Raw genomic sequence first — 14,494 nt, 5'->3', positions numbered from 1 at the left:
ATGTAACATGGATGACAGCATGTCCAGTCTCAAAACTGTTCTGGCACCACTGCCTTTTAGTGCCACAGGAGCTTTTATGTTACACGAGCATCTGTTCTGAAACTGTGACAACCTCCTGCGCCTGTCTGAGGGATCCAACACTCAATGTGATATTTATAACTACCAAGAGGTAAGTACCTACTTTGGTAACATTTTTACACAAAAAATATATATCTCATGCATTATTGACCACAATCTGCACAAAAATGGTTTCTAAGATTTTGTTTTAGTATTCTTCTTCAATTTATATGCAGATACTGTGACATCACTAAATAACAGTTGAGGCGACGCAGTGCTCCAGTGTGTAAATAAATGTAGAACATATATACAAAGGACACACAATGATAAGTCACGGGTTACAAATATTTACAAACAGGAACATATGTGCATATAGCATTGCGACATGTGGAATCGTTATGGCCAATAACCAAGTGAAGCGATGTCGACGTTTCGACCCCAACTGATTTACAGGGTCTCTTCAGGAAAAAAGTTATGTGACTGAATATCAATTATTGGTAATAGATGTATGTGGAGAGATTTCAAAATAGGGGGAACTGATTCTCAGTCCAACATTCTCTATGGCAGTCCACCACAACTAGAGGCTCCAATGTCATCACCATGTCCACAGAGCATACATCACTCAGCATGTGCATGTATCAACAGTGTCAACAACTTCACAAATTATTCTCAATTTATGACAGGTTATGTCAAAAAGTGCAGGTCCTGACATGTACCGCTCTGCTGTTTGCTAGCTCAAAAACACATTGGTTTACTGTTGGATCCATCTTATTAACTCGGGTGCAGGAGACAGACTCCAAACAGCAGAATCCACTAACGCCTGCAGAGGCGCTGCGTGGGCCTTATTGCAAACACAATGAATCGCAGAGGAGTGCTCATGCTCACCCTTGGAAATGCAGAGTGCGCCATTCGTCCCTGCTGCCCACTGCCAGCAGAGGCCAAAGAGAAATGATGCTCATGTTGCTGTGTGGCTTCAGAAGACAAGACAGTCACAATAATCGCTGTGTTCAGCATGACAGATTGAGGGCAGATGATAGTGGTTAGTAAAAGTACATAGACTTAATTAGGGCAGAGTGCTGGAAATGGGAAAATTAATTATTTGATTTGCATTGTTTAATTTTATGTTTGAAAAGAAATGCAAGGGTACCTCTAAAATAATTTCTTGGGTCTCGAATGCACAATAAGTTCTCACTAAAACCAGAAGTACAAACAGTTATCTTCATGAGACCTATGGAATCCATCCAGAATCTTGAAAAAGAAGATACTGGGGCATATTATCAAGCATGGCGACATAATTATCGCCGCTTTAGCGGCAGAAAACTGCCGCTAAAGCTGCGATAATGGGATTGATAATATGCCATAGAGAATTCCCATAGAAGCCCAGGTTCATACCAGAACATGGGCTTCTTTGGGAATTCACAAGGGCATATTATCAAGCCCAATATCGCCGCTTTAGAGACAGTGTTCTGCCGCTAAAGGGGTGATAATTATAACGCCATTCCTTGATAATATGGCCCATTGTTGCCTGATTGCTATGCTGAGTAAGGGGATACTTGTACACAGTACTGTAGTAGAGGTGGGGGAGCCAAAAAGTTAACAGGGAATGCCCAGTCATGGGTCTGTGTCCCCTCTGAAAGCTCAGGAATTGAGCCATGCGAACCCCTGGCATGGAAACCGTGCAACATACATGACGTAAATAATGATAGAGTTCCTCCAAAATTCCATAAAAGGATACCTGTTTAACAAGTGCTTTATCTTAGAAGCTCAGATTGGCACAATGATTTGAGAGGCATTTATTATTAGTGAAAATTAAATTGAGTAAGTGGCAGGCAGACACCACATGAAAGATCAGCTAATTTTTGACTTGAGGGCTCAAGAGGATCTCGAGCTGAACCAGGGCTTGGCATCTGGATCAACGTGTCAGTGGCTCACCCACCTCTATACACCTGGATCTTCTGTGCATGGAATATGCTTTGCTGCTGCTGCCAGTATGATACCTGCATTGTATATGAGGATATCGTAGCATGCACTGCTGCTGACCATCTTTCACCTGTGCTGTGTCTGAGGGACCTTATACTGCTGGCAAATGTTTCATATTGTGTGTGTATGCATTTACAAATCCACTTGGACTGCTGCTCTAGATACTCATCTTTTTTCTGTGCATGTGAGGAAAACTTGCATTGACCCCATTGTTATATGTTCTGTGGGTGGGAAGAAAGTATGTACTCCTGCATAATGCTATACCTGTGTTTTTGTTTGAAAATCTTCCTATGCACGTGAGTCAGGCTTGCACACATACACCCCAGTACTGTTTCATACACCTGTATAAAATCTGAAATGCTGCTTATTCGTTGAATCTTTGGGAGGCCTTAAATGGTGCTGCCCTGTGCCACACTTTGTCCATGTCTTTGAATGAAGTATGCACTGGCTGGCCCTGCTGCACCCTGTTTGCTTTATCTCTTTGAAACAAGCTTGCACTGGCCCTGCAGTACCACACTTGTTTCAGGGCTATATATGAACATTCCACTGGCCTTGCAGTACCACATTTGTCCCATGTATTTGAAGGAAGCTTGCACGAACTGGCACTGCAGTAACACACTTGTTCTGTCTTGCACTGATTCTGGAGTGCCATGCTCAGTCTGTGTCTTTCAGGGAAGATTGTTCCAGCGTTGTATAACTTACGCGTATGTGCCAAGGAGCTGCTATGCTCCTCCTCCAAGTGCTCCATCTATTTCTGTGTGTTTTAGTCTGATCAGTAGACTGCTTTAGCTGTATCACCAACTTCATGTTTTCTCAAAAGTTAAATGTTAGAAATTGGATTGGTGGTTGGCGTGGGTGTGAGCCCAGGTCAAACAGCAAAGACAATTCTAGTCAGGATAAGGCACAAGCAAACCCCATATAGACCTGTGCTCAACCCCCTGGAGGCAATGTGTAAAGTATTTTAGCAAAACAGTGAAAACACAACACAAAAAGATCCCACGCCCGGATAAAAAAAGTAGAACTTCATGTAATAAATAAAGTGAGACCAAAATGAAAAAAAATAATCAGAGGAACCGGAATGATGATTTTTTTTATTTATTTTTTATTGATTCAGTTCAAAGCCACATAAAGCAAACAGATTTATATGACGATTACACAGTCATAATCAAATATATATAGCACACAGACCGCAAGACATTATATATACACAGCAATATTATCATATTTACACCTAAAAAAAAAAGAAAATCGAAAAAAGACAATAATTTTTTTTTTTTTTCATGGGTCCAAATGATCAATCATTGCCTGCCAAATTTAATACCCTTTTTGCATTTTGCTAACAGATCCAATCCGATAGAGATTGTATTCTAAATAAAAGACATTATAAAACTTTGCGCGCCACATTTCATATATAGGAGCTTCTGGCTTCAACCACATTGACGATATACATAGGCGCGCAACCGCCATTGCCATAAATATCACATATCTATTATTTTGATATCCTAAAAATAAATTATTATCATTAGATAAACCAAAAATTATCATCTCTCTTGAAATTATAACATCACATTTAGTAATATGAGCTAGAAAGTTTTCTATAGATATGAAAAAGGGTTTTAACACTGAACAATCTGAAAATATATGTACAATATCTGCTTGATCAGATTGGCATCTATAGCATTTCCCGTTAGCGCTACCCCATTTCATCATTTTGAATGGCATATGATAAAGATTGAATAAAGTTTTATAATGTTGTGAATATAAATTGGCAGACTGGATAATTTTATCCGCTGTAAAAATAGATTCTAGAAAAGGTACGACCAGTATGCCCATTCTATTACACCATTTGGTTTCCTGCGATCCCAAATCGTCCTGATATCGATTCACCAAATGATTATATATAATTCCAATACGAAAAGGTTTTTTGAGAATGTCAATGGAATGATGAATTTTTAAAGAATAAACTGTAAAATAGTGCCTAGAATCAGAAAGCTATATGGTTGCACTAGACTGGGCCACATTCAAAAGTTCAGACCAAAAGCAATGTAGGCTGGGTCAGACAGAGTCCCAGATTAGCTTTGCTGAAGGTTTCTCTTCTCAAGTTTTTTGACAAGAGTACAGTTCATGAAGGACCCAAGAGCTTACGCTTTAAGAGCTGGAGAGCCACACCAAGAGCCCAGGACATGGGTGGTGCCTCTTGGGTAAGCATGGGCGGATTTTGCGAATTGGCAATCCGCGAACTTGCGTATTTACGGATTCGCAATCCGCAAAATCTGCGAACTCTCGCGAATTTGCGGATTTTTTTTTTGTGTTCGCAAGGATTTCTGCCAGTTCGCGAGGATTCTGTACCAGTTCGCAATTGCGAACTTACTTGTCGGCTCGCAACGACCGCGACTATGTTGTTTCTACATCTGGTTCATCATCACAGGTTCACAGCACCCTCTGTTTCACCACTGCCACTCTCTGGTACACCCATGCCACCCTCAGGTACATCCCTGCCACCCTCTGGTTGGTTTATCACTGTAGATTATGGGGGTGAAAAAAAGCAAGCACACCTGCCCTGCTTCAACTGACATGAATTAATTTGGGGTTGATTAATGTGTCACTGAATTTAAACTTCCAGTCTGGCTGGCGCCTGCTTCCTTATCTGTAATTTGCTGAACTCTGAAGGGGCCCCTCAGGAAGCACTACAGGGAATGGTTACTAATGATGAGATTGAACTTTTGCACCTGCTGAGTGCTTTCAGTATTGTCTGTAATTGCTTTCTGTTGCAGTGTAATTTTTTTAACAGGACCTTTGTTGTATACTTGTAGCTATTCTCTGAGCCTGCTGTGAGGGTCAGAGCAGGGTCATAGAATTGTTGCAAGTAGGCAAATTAACTCTGAAGCGGCCCCTCAGGAAGCACTACAGGGAATGGTTACTAATGATAAGATTGAACTTTTGCACCTGCTGAGTGCTTTCAGTATTGCAAAAATCCAAATATCCAGCAGCATCCACAAAAGTAATCCTTCCAGGTCAAGATCCAAATCAAAGTGACCAGCACATGAAGAAAGCACTGGGAGGAGCCTGGTGGACAGGAACAGGAAGTTGGAGACTGTGGGGCACTTCCTTCCTCCCACCCCCACCCCCCAAAATGGACTCCTTGCAAAGAAAAAGTGCAGGCAAATGTCAACCTGAGGAGTTATTCTGATAAAAATCATAATTTTCAAGGTTTATGCTGCCTGCTGGTGGATTTCTTGTGCGAAATTGCAAATTTTGCAATCTCGCAATTGCGAGATTGTCGCTGCCCGCCGCATCTACGTGTTCGCAAGTATTTACTCCCGCGAAATTGTATAGTATTCTAGTTGGCAAGCAAAAAATCCGCTTCGCACGGATTTTACGAATTTTCGGCAAGTTCGCTAGAGTTCGCGGATTGCGAATTTACCGAAAATCCGCAAAATCCGCGAGCGGAACGTATTTTACGCCCATGCTTACTCTTGGGGTCAAGAACTCGCTGAAGCTGGGCCCAGGAGATGTGGGGAAGCCATTTATGTCGCGGATGCTGAAATCATGAGGCCAGAAAACTATCCCTCTGTGCATTTCTGAGGACCTGGGGTCAAGATGGAGGTTGCAGGTCCAGTTCTTCTGCCTCAGACAAGATGGCAGCATTAAGCAGGTCAGCATAACACCGAAGCAGCTCCTTTAAAGTAGCAGAGTAGCAGTCTAGCAGAGTGGCAGTCCTTGTAGCAGCACAGCATTCCTTTTTCCTGGAAGAGTATGCCCACGTCCAGTAGTTTGCCTAAGTGGTGGTGTCTGAGGTCCTTCTTTTTATACACAGCTGTGCCTTTGAAGTGGGGAGAAACTTCTAGAGGCATGCCTGTGATGTGCACATATGCCCTGCCTTCTCTGGCTCCAAGCTAACTACAGGGGGTAGGGTATGCAGTCTTTTGTGTGGAGACAGGACACAGCCTATTCAGGTGCATTTGATGCTGGGCCAGAACCTCCCTCCAATCTTGCCAGTGATGACCCATCCAGGCACTACTAAGCTCCCATGTTGTGTGGCTGTCTAGGAGGAACAAACAAAGTCCAACTGCCAACAATACCCAGTCATGTGACCAAAGACAGGCAGCAGGCACCAAATTGCTAAGTCAAGAAACTGCCAACTTTCTAAAAGTAAAATGTAGTAACAGCTGGTTTGCACTCAAAAGAAGCACAAGAAACAAACAAATCAACAATAACAACAACAATATTCAATTTGGTGTGCACCCAAAGAGGAGGTACAGCCCAACCCGTACTTGAAAAGTGAAAAAACTAGGACAATAGTCATAGACTTCAGGTGACCAAGATAGGGTCCAGGCACCAAATGGTTATGGCAAGAATCTGCCAAGTTTCTAAAAGTAGCATTTTCAGAATTGTAATTTAAAATCTGACTTCACCATCAGTTAGGGTTTTAAATTAGGATTCCACAGAAACTAAACACGAACCAGTTAGCTCATCCCCCTTGGAAATTACAGTTTTAAATTGTAATAAGTAAACTCCCATGTTATCCTATGAGAGAGATAGGACTTGCAGTAGTGAAAAACAATTGTAAGAGTTTTTACTACCAGCACATGTAAAACTTAAAAGTGCACATTCAAAATTTCAGATACATTGCACCTTGTCCTCGGACTGTCCTGGCCCTACACAAGGGTTATTTACAGGTGTTAAAAAGGCAGGTTTGGGCCTCACAAAAGGTTTAATTTATTACAAAAGGTAGAATGCACACCAATTTAAACAGTGTTGATTTTGATGTGATTTTTTCTTGCATCAGAGCTAACCCTGTTGAAGGGCAGATCAACCTAAATGCATTGGATTAATATTATCTACATTGCTTTATGAAGAATAGTGAATCACCAGCTGCTATTGATAAAGGCCTGTATTGACATCTCTTTGAACGTTTTGATCAAAATGGAGCTTGACATTTTGAATTAAAAAGGAAGAATGATTGAAACTGGATTAAGACTGTTGATTGAATTAACTACCACTTAACTATAGCAAGTGCATCTTGGATTTTGGGGAACATGACAAGGATCCACATTTTGATACAAAAGGTTTATTTTGCCAGGTCAACATGGGAGGTTAAAATTACCCACATAGGCAGTGAAATGACACGCCTAAAACATGTTTTTAAGGACTACTGCAGTTTGTGGCACAATCAGCGCTGCAGGCCCACTAGTAGCATTTAATTTACAGGCCCTGGGCCCATGTAGGGCACTTTACTATTGACTTTGAAGTAATTTAATGATGCAATTGGGTATACAAATGTTACTATGTTTTAAGGAGAGAGAGCACAAGCACTCTAGCACTAGTTAGCAGTGGTAAAGTGCACATAGTCCTAAAGGCAATTATGAAAGCAAATTCAGTAAAATGTTGGAGGAGTAAGACAACAGACTTGAGGTGACCCTTCGGAGAGGGCCAGATATATTAATAATACATATTCTTGCCGAGAGGAAACGAGCCTTGGGCAAGACCTCTTCATTTATTTGTCACACAGTGTCATTCACATAATAGTCCAGCCTTTCAGAATAAACTACATACAACTGGGCAACAGATCAGTCCTCCTCAGCTACTGGCTGTGGAGTCTGTGGCTCTGCCTACTAGATGGCCGTTGGTCTTTAGGATGTCAGCTAGACTGCATAACTGTATTTTGCCTGCTTACTATGTGATACTCTGCATCCAGAGGATACAACCTCTGGAGATATTTCCTTAAGTTCACCATCCAGCAGCTCACCTGCAAATGTAGAGTAGTGCTAATTAGTAAAGAGAGTATGAGCAGCTCTGATTCCATTGCTACTGTAGCACAACTTTCTTATGCAGAGTATCTGGCATCACTGCTGCAATTAAGGGGAAAAAAACCTAGGCACGTGCACACAATATAAAATATATACGGGCAAAGAAATAATTACATTATACAGGTCAATTTGTCATACGTACAAATATTAAACATGACAATTATGTATTTTGATATCGATTTTTTTTTTTAAATTGCTAATCCATTTATCAAAAAGCATACCTTGGTGAGTAATTTATATTATTAAAGCCCCATGGATGGATCATGTGATGCAGACCTCCATTTAGACACCCCAAAAAGCTCCATACCCTGAGCAACATGGATGAACTGGCCTGCAACAAACTATCAATGAGTCACTTTTAAATAATCATGTGAGCAGTGATTACCATATTTCATACCCATTGTGCAAACATATATTGGAACAGTATATGCAGACCTTACATCAATTTCCGTACCATTGTACAGCTATTGAAAATATTCTCCCTATGAAGACCCCACAATACAAAATAGGTTTCACCACAGAAACGAAGCCTTTGCATCAGACCTTTACCTCTAGAGTGACATTATTTATCACTGTATCTTTCGACATAATGTAGGTGAATGTTGTGATGGTACCCTGATGAAGGCACCCCAGCCAAAACGCACATAGTGTTTTGAAACTACCGCCTGCCTTCTTATTCATTTAGAGTACTTATGTTCTGGATCTCGCCATTTTTCCATACTGTGTTTTGTTCACATATATATGTATTGTATAAGGTTAAAAGAAAATGTACAAATGTGAAATGAAAATATATCGCATTTCATAGGCACAATAATGCTGGACAATGTATGAGAATGTATTGATGGTTTTAATAATATAAATTATTCACCAAGATATATTTTTTGAGAAATAGAATATATTTTTTTTAATAATTTGTACATCAAAAAACATAAGTGTCATGTTTAATATTTGTAAGCATGGCAAATTGACCTGTATAACATATTTTAGCTATGCCCGTATATATTTTATATAGTGTCTACATAGGTTTTTGTCCCCCTTCGTTGCTACTTAATCCCTACATCTAGCAAGTATATCTTGTATGTAGGGGCCTCTTCTTCCAAAACTTAGCACTGCTAAAATCTTCAACAACATGCAGCCATCTTCCAATGGTGTCGTTCATACTGCATTATTTTTATCCGTTCAAAGATGGTAGACTAGTGCAAAGATTTACTTGCAACTTTTTTTTATTGAAGCACATCACCTCCAAACGTAGTTGACATATTTTCTACTCTTTATTTAAGCATATCCTTGTGCTGCAAAGAAAACCACGACCCTATTTTTTAGAAGGCAAGTGGGAGCTTTATTTATGCCAAATCCTCTCCTCTCCCCACAAAATTTCACAAATATCAGGCAGACTTTTTTTTTTTGACACAGAAGAAGAACCTTTATTTGGATATAAATATCCATAAAAGTACACATCAAAAATACCAGCGACAATACAAAATATTATAGAAGAGCAAGACATAGAAGAGCAAGACATAAAAATGGTGAATGGGTAAAAACTTCCAAGTTGCATTGGAGGACTTCAATAGCATACATATGTTAAAAAAAAGGCAAGATGTGCAAAACAACAGTGTCACCAATGGCATTTGGACGAAAAACGTTTGTGGGCATGACGATAGCAATATTATGCTAATAGATACAGTAAAGTATTCAACAACTAGCAGCAGTTTATGGAAAAGTGCAATCAGATGTAGACCATTTTAGCAGCATAGAATAAAGTGCGGTTCAGTGTAGACTGTATTCTTTAACAATAAAACGTCAACTGGCCCTTTCCTGTTATTGAGTGAAATTGCGGTATGCATACCGTATATAAATTGTAAGGCCTATGTTTAAAACTGTATTTTCTGGATTCAGAGCTGCAATAGTTGCCTGTCTACAGGTCCGGGTTCCCAGCCTGTTCCACTCAATTTTCAGTTTTCGTCTGCACTGTGGCATAAGAGCAGGGCAAAAACAGACCACATGCTCTAAGGTTTCTGCCGTATTCTATGAGATGTCTAACCAAAGTAGTGACTCCAATGTACCTGGGTCAGCTTGTCAGGCAGACTTGTTTAATCAGCTCTGCTGGTACAAGTGCGGCTGCTGAGAGATTAGATAAGTTTAGAAGACATTCAGGTGTCAGTATATCTTACCTCAATTTCTTTGAATTGCTTGGACCAAAGCACCAGTTTCTTGACCTGTGACTCTTTTGTCACCATTTGTCTAACCTCTGCTCCTACCTTGACTGTTCTTATAGCCTTGTGGGAGTCGAAATAATCTTCATTAATCTCCTAATGCTTAGAACACACTCAAATTCCATATTTCAGACACAATATTTTCACGGAAAAAACATTGGAAATGTACAAGGTTGTTTTGTATGTTTTACAAACTATATTATTGATTAGACCTTTGCTGTGGGAATTCTGTGTTGTTCTATTGATTGTAAAACGTGATATTAGGGATTTTAATTCTTGAGTATATCAGCCACGGCCCGTGCAGGTAAGAGCGGTGGTGCGGTGGGGCCAGGAAGGGGGTATTTCAACAGATGACAACAAGGGAAAATTAAATATTTATTTAATTTTCACTCATGGTTATCTGTCAATTTCCCCCCCCCAAACGGTTCCATCGCTCTTACCTGCATGTGGCCATGGCTGGAGTATAAGGAGGTGATATTTTTGTTATCGTTATTAAATGTCCGATTTTTGTGTGTATAGATATTTGTTGGATCAATATTATGTCAGTGATCTAGTATGTGGTAGGCATAATGCAACTCTTTTGTGTAACTCTTATTTTGTAAATTGAAAGAACACATGAAATATTCCTGAGTAATGGTAATATTCCTTTTTGTTGAAACCAACATAGTACATATACTATTTATTTATCCACAACAGACATATTTTACATACATTTTACATATATATTTTCATAAATAATTGCTAGTTTTCCAAAACATTTAACACACTGAAAAAGAAAAGAGCAGTGCTTATTCAAAAAAAAGTGCAACAATCAAAATATATGCAAGTACATCTTTGTTTTGAACCTAATGTCTTCTATTGCACACCAAATATATGAAAAAAGGAGGCAAGTGACTTCAATACATTCGGTAATTTCTATTGGCGCGTGGGCTGAGGGTGTCCAAATTCATGAAAAAAATGTTTCAGGTTGGAAAAGCTATACAATTTATATTTCTCTTCCTAGTAATAGGTGGTAGCTACAGCGTCCTCTTCTGCATTCATCTTGCTGGCTGTGCCTTGTATGGCACACATGGTTTACGTGTGATTCAACAATCAATGTCTGCATATAATGCTGGCTCCTGCTGGTTTCCAAATGGGTGCATGTTGGTCCTAGAATAATGGCTATGCGGTCCACACCACAGTATTATAATGTCCTACTGTCACATATTGTTTTTCCATTAGTCCAGTAAGAGTAAGAGTCAAAGTAAGACCGAAGACCGAAGACCTTTGGTCACTGGCCTGCTCTGTCCCCAGCAGCGCTGCTCTACTTTCCCTGCCGCTGAGTCCTCCGGCCCCTCCTGAGAGGTGTTTGAGGTCCCTGCAGGCCCTGTGCATCGCCCCTTGCTGCCTCCTGCCTATCTGTGCCTGATTGTTCGTTACTGGTATCTGTTGTAATTGTTTCATTGGATTGTTCATTATAGGTAATTGTATCAGTTGAAATTGTAATTGTAGCTGTTTTCTTTTCCCCTTGTAACTTATGCTTCTGTGCTTGTTCTTTTCTCCCGCTCCCCATTCCCGCCGCTGCTGGCCTTGCGGCCCCTCCCCCTTGCTCTTGCCTTTTGTGCTGTAAAGCCTCTGAATTGTAATTCCAAGCACTAATTAAAGTGTACCCTCATTTTGGGGATAAAATCTATCGCTGGTATTTATTTCAAAGACCTTTGCTTTGTCGTGAATGCTGGTCGTGATAATAATCAATGAGTGTATTCTCAATCTATATGGAGACAATGTAATCGCAGTATATGCAAATATATCCAATGTATGTATTCCTATGTCTGCCTGAATAAGGAGAATGTTCTATCATATGCAAGGAAGTCTTAACTGTTAAAAGGGCTTTCTGCATTTCTTTGCGCCACCTGTCAGTGTTTACCACATCAAATGTATTCAGACCTTTCACATGTGCTGAAGATACTCAGTCCATCATCAGATTTTACAACTGAGCTCTTACTGGGACCAAAGAGTGGCATGTTCATTTGATCCAGTTAAAATGATATATATGTTGTCTTATGTCTCTTTATTCTGACCATCATGTGTTTTACTCTCACAACACCTTTTTATGTTTTCTTCCATGAAAGTTTCCTAAGTCTGAATCGATGCAAGCAAGAAACTGGACTTTGATATCAGAATTTACTCTCTCAGGACTTACTGAGGACCCATCACTGCAGCTGCTACTCTTTGTTTTCTTCTCCCTGGTTTATGTTGTAGCCTTGATGGGGAAGACAGGAGCTATAAGATTGACCAGTGGGACACCCCATCTTCACACGCCCTTGTACTTCCTGCTCTGGATGTTGTCCTTAATAGACGTCTCTGAGGCCCCTTTTGTTTATTTTGTATATCAATGATTTATGGCCCCCATTTGGTTGCAGCCACAGATGATGTGCCTGAAAGGGCTGGCATCCGGGTACCGGCGTTACTATATGCCAATGATGCCATTCTGTTGGCTAGGACTCTTCGAGCCCTGCGGAGTTTGGTAGAATCATTTGTTTCTTTTTTTGGCAGCCTTGATTTTGGAAAGTCACATATTATGGTGTGCAGCCCAGGTAAGAGAAGCATGGCGTCTTTGCCATCCCCTGAGTTGTGTGAATAACTTTTTCTGTCTCAGGATCTCTTAAAATTATAAAGATTAGTATCTCACGCATGCAATTTAGTAGGGAAGCTGGGGACATTTTGAACCTCTTGCCACTCAGCTTCAGGGGCTCAGTTTTTCCCTTTTTAAGAACCTATAACCAACCATATACCCCAGAAGCTCTGAATGGAGCAGGGATTTGGGGATATCAAAACTCTTTCACTCAACAGACTGAGGAAAACTGTATCTGCAGACATGTTTTCATTAGGCCTGGCGTAGTTTGCGTAGCAGCACTACTCTCAGCTTCTACTTTAAACTTCGCGTAGTACACAAAGTTTTCGTAGCGTAGCTGATGACACTGTGTACTTGTCTGTACTGTGTAAAAATTGCAAAAAGCTTTCTGTACATGACCAGATATGATAAAATAAGTATTTCTATCTTTATATGCTAAAATGCGTGTAGTACTTTCACAATGGTGAAACTGAAAAATTAGCAAGCAGTGGGAGATGTGATGATTTTGGGATCCTCCCTAACCTAGGGAGAATACTAAACAGATGCCTTGAAAACAAAAAAGCACATCTTATTGAACGATTTAGTTGTGGTCCCATCCTCTTAGGACACACCCAAACACAGTTATTGGCTAAAAAACATTCCCAACCAAAGGCACTGCAAAGCATTATGGGATGAGATTAGCAGTGGACAGTAAATATTATATAGTATACAATATCAAAATAATTCTACAAAGAGCTGCAGTTCAACTGGTGGTTACTAGATGTCCCTCACGAGTCAAATGCAAATGTTTGATGAAAGGTTTTGCATTTGACTCATGAGGGTCATCTAGGGACGACCAGTGGAACTGCAGCTTGATGTAAGAATAATTTCAATGCTTTGCATTTGACTCGTGAGGGACTCCTAAATTGATGGGATCACCACTGAAGGTCAACAAAATGTGCTTTTTGTTTATGCTCTTTGTGTTCAAGGCATCTGCTTGGTGCTCCCCGTAGGTTAGGGTGGACCCCAAAATCATCAGCTCTCTCATTACCTAATGTTTTCTTTGTAAAAGTTCATTTTTGTGAATTGGTTATATGCTGTTAAGCATGTAAAATTGCTTTTTCAAAGCATCTGAGAATATTGTTGATAAAGATGCTATGCTACGTGATTAGTCAAACAAAAAAGAGAGGACAGTGGTATGAAAATAACCACAATATGGAGCAAAAATGAAAACTGGTCTGACTTAGGTCAGTTAAGAAAGCCCTCACTCACTGACCTGGTCAGTGACATGCTTCATCATAGGGCCCCACTAAAGAGGCCGAGTGCCTCTTTAATGTGCTGCGAGACCAGGTCTACTGCGGAGTGTGTTATTGTGTGAAGGCGTGCAGTGAAAATATCATAATAAAAGTGTCTTAAGTGTATCAAAAAAATATACTTTGGGGCAGATTTATGAAGGCCTTGCGCCGCCGGTGCGTCACTTAATTTGATGCAACGGCGGCGCAAACAATGCGCCCTATTTACAACGTGATGCATCTAGGAGATGCGTCACATTGTAAAGCCCTGCGCCATAAGGAGGCGTTCCTGCGCAGGGGGGGGGGGCGTTCCTGCGCAGGAACGCCTCCTAAAAGTGGCTGAGTGAAATCTATAAGATTTCACTCAGTCACTTTCAGGACAATGCTGCGCCAAAACCCTGCGCCTGCTTGAAGCAGGCGTAGGCCTTGACGCAGCATTGTGGAGATGGGGCACCCCCGAGCCTTGCTGGAGCTGCGTCGCTCTTGCGACGCAGCTCCAGCAATGCGCCACCTTTACGGCACAGATGCGTCACGCATCTGTGCCGTTTT

This window comes from Lissotriton helveticus, chromosome 1_1 (assembly GCF_964261635.1).
Source record: "Lissotriton helveticus chromosome 1_1, aLisHel1.1, whole genome shotgun sequence".
In the NCBI taxonomy this organism is placed as follows: Eukaryota; Metazoa; Chordata; class Amphibia; order Caudata; family Salamandridae; genus Lissotriton; species Lissotriton helveticus.
The sequence above is the reverse complement of the archived record's forward strand: the minus strand, read 5'-3'. Positions refer to the sequence as shown.